The following is an 8,866-nucleotide window of genomic DNA, read 5'->3' on the forward strand; positions in this document are numbered from 1 at the left end:
TCATCTTAAAAAACACCCGGACACAAAATTGATCTTTGCTAAACATGTCAATCGCCTTAACTCCCTGTTTGACATTGATATTTGGCATGTGTTGTATATCTTCGATAACTTTATCTATCATATCATATGATCCGTTATTTTCTTGCCTTCCTATATTGTATATTGTTTCATTAAGTTTTACACCAAACTCGTTGAAAGTCTCTTTCATTTCTTTGGCTGCTTCCGTATAAGAGCTTTCTGTGTCATCCGTTGGAGGCCTTTTGCGTTTGCTATTGACACGAGCAGTTTGTTGCATCTCTTCAACAATCTCTTCCAACCCTTCCAAATCAACATGTGAGTGTCTTTGTGTCTCTTTGTGTCTCTTAAGTCACATCTTCACCAAGCTCAGTACCTCTATCCTTCCAGAAGATTTTACATAGGTTATCAAATTGGGGAAATGGTTTATCGCGAAAACATGCAGCACCTTTATGACTCTACAAAAAATGACACAAAATTAATTAATCACTATTCATTTACAATATGTTTTAATGATGCTAAAAATACTACAAACATAATCATTATAGTACATTCATGTACTCATCCTAAACTTCAGCATCGACAGTAACGTAACATTTATCTGTATCCCAGCCGAATCCACTCGTGTTTGTTCCATATACCATGTCTTGCACGATGTTGAAATGGTTTTTCCATGTCTTCATCCTCAATTTAATATGAGGCTCTGCTTTCAAACCCGAGTTATGAAGACTTACATCTAGTAATTGTTGCACTGCCTTCAAATAACCGGGTTTGAATCCATTGTCGGCACCACCATACTTTCCGGATACATGTAACTCCAACAATGTTTCAATTAATGTTGCATCCTCTTCAGTAGTTGTGTGTTTGTTTCGCCCTGTCATGTCTACAAAAAAAATCTACAAATAGATGCTTGAAATAGTAATTCGACTTAACCAATTAAGTTTGGGGCTTGAAATAGTAATTCAAGTCAATTGGTTAAGTTTGGGGCTCTCTAACTCAACGAAAACTTAACCAATTAAGTTGTTTTTTGATTTTAAAACGTAGACAAGACTGAGGAGTACAGTTTGAAAAAAAATCGCATCATTCCGAGTTTGTATGAAGCTTTTATGATGGTTCAAAGTTGGACAATTTATGAGAAGTGTTGAAATTAATATCATACAACAATCATAACCCCTGTTTGTGGCCGTATAACTCAACCAAAACCTAACCAATTAAGCTATTTTTTGATTCTAAAACGTAGACAAGACAGAGGAGTACAGTTTGAAAAAAACAATCGCATCATTTCGAGCTTATATGAAGCTTTTATAATGGTTCAAAGTTGGACAAAATTTCTAAAAAATGCTGAAATATCATACAAAAATTATAACTGCCCCTGTTTGTGGTTTTATAACTCAAACAAAACCTAACCAATTAAGCTGTTTTTTATTCTAAAACGTAGACAAGACAGAGGAGTACACTTTGAAAAAAAAACGCATCATCCCAAGCTTGTAGGAAGTTTTTATGATGGTTCAAAGTTGGACAAAATTTCTAAAAAATGTTGAATAATAAAAAAAAAAAAAGAAATCATAACAGTCCCTGTTTAGGGCTGTATAACTCAACCAAAACTTAACCAATTCAACTATGTTTTTATCCTAAAATGTAGACAAGACAGAGGGCAACCATTTTGGGGAAAAAAACGCCCTATTACGAGATCGTTTGCATATTTTTTGGTGGTTCAAAGTTGGACAAAATTTCTAATTTATTTATGTGAAACATATTGAGAATACAATTTGCACAACAAAACTGTCACGGACTTTTCTTATAATTTGGTCCCCTGATTACCATTTCAATTGCAAGATTAATATACTGAAAACATAATTCATGATTTCAATTCAAAAGCAAATTGAAAAACAAAATGACTTCGTTTGAATTTCAATTCAAAAGATTAATATATTGAAAAACTATGACTCGTTGAAAAATAAAGACAAAATTCAACCTACACAAAATCATAGCAAAATTAAAAGTGAATAGTGCAGTCATATCTTCGATTGGAATAAACTAGTGCCAAAATCGACCAAGAAGGAGATGCAAAGAACCGATGAAGCGCGAATTTATCAACACAAATCGTATACGACGTATGTAGGGCTATTGGGAATAACTTTTATCACTTACGTGGGCCGACTGCATATAAATCCAATGACTTCATTTGAAAAATCAGAATCTGCGCCTAACGAGAATCGAATGGGCGGTATAGATTGCTGTTAATGATTTATGTGCATGGTATTATTCAAACATACTATACGGGTTAGAGAATGCAATTTTGTTTGAGATTAATGTTATATTTTTTATCATCCCCTTCAACATTAGTCACCATTATTAAAATAGTTATAATTAAAGGTATAGATATAGTCATAATTAGCCATCACGTGAGTATTAGCATGTTAGCATATCCATTGTTGTTAGTTGGAATACTAGCACCTGCATTAAACTATAGTATCGTAATGGTCTAGTTTAGATTTTGGCCGTTAAGCCATTGCGTTAAAGGTTTAGAAGCATTCATATATACTTATTTAGTGATTATAATTATTGGTGACTATAGTTGTTTACTTAGCGAAATTCTATATCGATAATTTGTTTGTTTTAGGGTGTTCAAGCAAAAATATGCAATTAATGGTACGATCTCCAAAACAAATATGTCATATGGCGTGATGAAAACCAAAAATTAGGATTCAGAAAATTGGCAGACTACATATGATAAAGAGATCTACAAGCTACATGGTGGGAGTCATGCAGGAAATATATAGATAGAAATTAGTACAAGCTCTTAATTATGGTCTACAAATCATAATATTCTTGGCTAAAAATATAAGAACTTTTGAAAAAAGAAGCATAAACCAAATTAAGTATATATCATGTAATAAGAAACTAGATCAAAGCATCAACATAATGCTTTGACATTAACATTCAACTAAGATTAAATATTGTGACTTTTCATTTTTACCCAAACTAACAATCACCAAGAACATATAAACAACTAACCATCAAAATGATTGTGTGAATCTAGGAGACCATACATAGGGTGAATGAAAAACATCAAAAGAGATTCTTCAGGTATTTTATCTCACAAATTAAAAGGAAATACACTGCTAAATTCTAAAGATGTCAAAAACAATCTCATCCAATGTAAACCCACCTTTTTAATCTGTTAAAGTTTGACACAAAATCATCATGCGATAAAATCTATCAAGCATAAACTCAACGAGTCATTAAAAAAAATACAGAAAAATAGTAAACATGGGTCAATAAGTTAAATCACAATCGGGAATGTCAAAAATACCACCTCCACAGTCACCACCATTTTCTTGATAACATTTCTTGATAACATTTTAATTAATTTACACAAAAGACATACAAAAACTCCTTGGTACGTGAACACAACATGCCAAAATGATACACCTAATGAATCAGACATCCATTATAAAGAAAAAAGCAAGACATCACATAAAAGGGATATATAATTGTTAGTTCTGCAACTTGAAGAAAAAAGGTGGATGACAACCAAAGGATTAATTGCAAAATCCAAATACACCAGTGGTGATTCTCAACATCTGAAAGTATAAAAAACAAAAATAAGAGTACTAACAAGTCATCACTCATGTAAAAGATCAACATTCAAACATTCATGAGGGAAGTACCACATGTTTGCAGTAAAGAACCTTGCCTTTTCACTTTTATCAGTAACATAACATCGCTTGTATGGTGACTGGGGGTCAACAAACGACTCTTGTTTAACAGAAGAACCAGCATCAGGCTCCGAGTCGCTAATAGAAAAATGTGTATTCATCTCTGGTCTCTTCAAACGGCACCCATTTAAATTTGCCAAAATCCTTGTACAAATATTTTCCACATGTTTCAATCACATAGAGGTTTTCACCTGAGCTTAGAAACTTCAGGGGATAGAGTTTTTTCTTCAGAAAATTCATTATTTCGAGTAACGTCAGTTTGGGCTCTGGATCGAGTCTCATTTCACATAAATGTCTTACTTCCCACATAAGATGTCTTGATCCTGTTACTGCTTGATGCATCATCATAATTCTGGTTTCTACTCATACTACTTGTATTATCCATTCCTACACTTGCCACAGTAAGGTAAACATTTGAGAACTTGGTAATTAAAAATTCCACATAAGATACAAGAGTTGCGTACACATACACACAAATGCTGTCTTTCTCAAATAATCAATTTTTAGTGAATGTTGCAAGAAAAAAAGAAAGAAAACAAACTCAAGAAGTAACAGAATCCTATTGTATTGAAAAGATCGTCAGGACAAAATACTAAGATAAGATACCTCTTTGACTCTTTCACGATTGAATTGGTGATCATATATGGATTTGTACCCATGTACATGTCAAATATTAATTATGAAAACCTCAAATATAAGAAAATATATAAAAAACTAAACTAAGCTAATATTAAGGAAACATAAAATCGAACAAATCAGCATAACATAACCAATTCCAAGGTTAAAAGTGAACAGGAACACAACTGCTCTCAAATATGTATATGAACAATTTGCAAAAAATAAATTGGGGTTTGGTATCGACCAAATTGAAGGTGGAGTACTGATAATAGTGATTATGGCTGTGTCGAAAATATGAGAAAACGACTATGTGATCACGCATTAACATCCAAATTATCTCAAATCACACAAAATCGAGATCTACTCGAGAAATAATTTACCTGATCGAGTGAGAAAGTTGTGCCGAAGGAGAGTGATTTAACAAGTAACCGGTAGAACTCGACTTCTCGCGATTTATCTATCGGGATTGGAAGGGTTCGGCTCACATACGCCTTCAGGGGTTTATTCATCCAGATTTAAGGTGTTAAGAAAAACTAGAGTTCTCCTAAATCGTTATATTCATAAAAGACTAGGTTAAACTTAAGATAACAAAAATAAAGGTATAAATATATACTATAACTCTGTAAGTAATAAAACAACGATTTTGGATTTTCAACACTATTTTGAAAGAAGACGCAAGTTAGATATAGTAACCTGGAATGGCAAAGACTCTTCAACTCAATAATGGTTTTGCTAAACTGAATGAAGAAAATAATAATTATATTTTGTGACCTTGGAGGTTAATATTAAGCCTTTCATTGTGTGTTCGTATTTATATTTCAACATAACAGGTTACAAAAACTAATGATATCCCAAATTGGATTTTCAATTGCCATCTATAGAATGAAGTTATAAGGTTTAATAACCCACACCAACATATATTGTATTTCATGATATTTATAATACAAGATAGAAAGAGATAATAACAAAACAAATACTAGATTACAGGAGATAATATAAATCTTATCTATTCTTAAGTTTTATCTCTAATACCCTCCTTCAAGCGCAGAGGTGGTGGACCAACACGTAGCTTGGCACGAAATTGCTGAAATAAGGGACGGGGAAGACTTTTGGTGAAGATGTCTGCAAGCTGTAGATCAATGGGCACACACCTTGTGTACAACTTTCCGGAAGCAACGAGCTCACGAACAAAGTGATAGTCAATATCAATGTGTTTGGCACGTTTATGAGATATTGGGTTTTGACTGAGGAACAAAGCACTCCTGTTGTCACATAGCAAGGTTGGACGTTCCGGAGGCAGAGCAAAAAGTTTGTGTAAAAGATGAGTTATCCACACTATTTCAGTTGTTGTGTTAGCCATAGCTCGGTACTCCGATTCACAACTCGATCGGGAGACAAACCATAGGTAGAACTCTATGTTTCGATACAACATGCCCAATCCACGTCTGAATAACCAAGAAGAGAAAAAGAACGAGGATGAGTGAAACAGAGCCCATAAGAGAGATTACCCTTAACATATCGGAGAATCAGCTTTACAGACTGAAAATGATCGATAGTAGGAGCATGAAGAAATTGGTTGACTTGATTAACAGCAAATGACAAGTCAAGACACGTAATTGTTAAATACTGCAATGCAGCTACTAAAGAGTGATATGTGGTTGGATCAAAAAACGGCGATCCAGTGGAAACAAGCATATATGTGGTGGATAATGGAGTGGATACTGGTTTGCAGTCAAGAAGATCAGCTTTAACTAGAATATCATGTGCATATTTGGACTGAGATAAAAACAGCTAGAGACAACACAATACGAATTGTCGCAGCTTTGACGACAGGACTGAAAGTATATGTGTAGTCAAGTCTAGAAATTTGACTGAATCCTTGAGCAACTAAGCGAGCCTTGAGTCTGTCAATAGTGCCATCAGAATTGTATTTAATGCGATAGACCCATTTAGAACCTACAACATTTGATTCACGAGGACGAGGCACCAAGTCCCAAGTATGATTAGAGTGTAAAGCTCACATCTCATCTTCCATTGCAGATAACCATCGTGGGTTTTTGGCAGCTTTTTTGTAGCCACGAGGTTCTTTGGAGGCAAAGAGAAGTTAATGTAAGGGAGACTGATAAAGAATAGCAAGATCAACTATGTGTCTTGGTTTCACAATACCATCTTTTAGGCGTGTTATCATTGGATGAGTATTGTGATGAGTAACTGGTGCGGAAGGAAAATTTAAAGATGGAGTTGGGTCATCAGCAGAAGAAGGAGAACCTGCGGTTGTTGGCTGTTGTAGCGGTGGAGATGGCGTTGTTGTATGATCAGCAGTGACAACCGAGGTAGGCAAATTTGATGGCGAACATAAAGAACATGGAGAATCAGAGATGAATCCGGAGAGGATGGATCAGATAGAGAAGATGAAGAAACATCATCAAATTCAGAGAAAACCATCTTTGCTTGATCGGGTGGAGAAGTAATACCTGTGAAAGGAAATTGATTTTCATCAAAAACTGCATGGCGAGTTGTGTAAATTCATCCGGATGTAGGATCTAAACATCGATAGCCCTTATATTGTGAGCTATAACCAATAAAAATACAAGATGCACTCCTTGGTTCCAACTTGTTTGCTGAGTAGTTGCGTAAATAAGGAAATACGGTGCACCCAAATGCTCTAAAAACATTGTAGTTGGGAGAGGAGTGATAAAGTATCTCAAATGGACTTTTGTAATCGAGAAGCTTGGAGGGAAGGCGGTTGATGATATAAGTTGCTGAACAGAATGCATCAACCCATAAAGTAGCTGGGGCACTCGAATTAAACATCATTGCAAGGCCGGTTTCAGTAACATGACGATGCTTTCTCTCCGCTCTGCCATTTTATTGCGGTGTGTGGGCACATGATAAACGGTGATGTGTGCCATTGTTGACTAAAAGGGTGCTAACAAGATTATTAACAAACTCAGAACCACCATCTATTTGAAAGGTTTTCAATTTACATGCAAATTGAGTTTGAACAATGGAAAGAAAAGCTATTAAAACCGTAATGAAATCTTATTTGAGCTTGAGTGGATAGAACCATGTAAAGCCAGAGAAGTCATCAACAAACACAAAATAGTATCGATATGCTTCTACAGAGACAACAGGTGCGGGACCCCAAAGATCACAGTGAACTAAGTCAAGAACTTGAGAAGCTCGTTTAGTGTTAAGTTTGAATGGTAATTTCTTGTTTTTGGATAATTGACATGAAGAACAAACATGTAGTTTAGGAAATAAAGATGTAACAGATAAAGCACCATTTTTATTCAATAAAGAAATAATGTCAAATGAAACATGCCCTTGTCTATTATGCCACAATTCATGAGATGCACGTAATTTAGAAGATTGTAAACTTGAAAGAAAAACCTTGTGTCCTTGCTTGAGCCTGTACAAACCATTCTCACATTTTCCCCTTGCCAAATGTACCAATTAGGTGAGTCATTAGTCACATGACATTGCGCTTGAAGGGCCTGCGCCATATTGTTGTTTCCTGAAGTGTTTTGGCGAGCCTGAAAAGTACTTAATTCGGGACAGGAACTTGCATAATGACCATTAGTTCTGCACAATTGACAATGAGGAGGTCGACGTCCCTTACCACGTCCACCAATTTGACCACCACATCCGCGACCGGTGTTGCGATTAGAAGTAGAAGAACCCCCACGATTTGACTGTCGATTTGCTGTAAAAGCAATAGTAGGAATAGTTGAACCATGGATTGCTTTGAGAGTTTGAGGAATAATTCGTGAGACTTAGCCTGAGAGATTAAGTCATGAAAAGGGGTAGGAGGCTTAATAGCATGATATGTGGTTGAAAAGGTTTCAAAAGATGCGCCAAGGCCACAAAGAAACCAATGATTTTTGTCAGTTGCATCAACAGGATGGCTAATTGCTTAAAGCTGATCACAAAGACTTTTCAATTTGGCACCAAATTTAGAGACTATGAAAGTACCTTTCTGTAGCTGTCGAAGGTTATCTTTGAGAACATGCATCTGTTCATGGGAGTCCTGGCGATAGGCAACCTGCAAAGCAGTCCAAACTTCATATGAAGTAGTGAGGTCGAGAGTTTCAACCATGGCAGCCTCGGTGAGAGAGGCCTGAATGATTCAGAATGCCTTTTGATCATCTTCTAGCCATGAAGTGTATGCAGGGTTGGGACTAGAAGAGTCGGCAGCATTAGGGGCTGTCGTTTTAGAGGGGGCAGCAACAGTGCAATTAATATGGCCTGATAGCTTCTGATAAGCAAGTAGAGTAAGTAACTGATTACGCCAAAGAAGATAGTTGGTGGATGAGAGTTTGACTGTAATCATACGAAGAATAGTGTTGAGGGAGAGGGAAGAATCAGAAGAGGAGATGCTGCCAGCCATGATGAAGCAGAGAATAGAAAACCTAGTCTGATACCATATAAGGTTTAATAACCCACACCAACGTATATTGTATTTAATGATATTTATAATACATACAAGATACAAAGAGATAATAACAAAA

The sequence above is a fragment of the Lactuca sativa genome, chromosome 5 (genome assembly GCF_002870075.4).
Source record: "Lactuca sativa cultivar Salinas chromosome 5, Lsat_Salinas_v11, whole genome shotgun sequence".
NCBI lineage: Eukaryota > Viridiplantae > Streptophyta > Magnoliopsida > Asterales > Asteraceae > Lactuca > Lactuca sativa.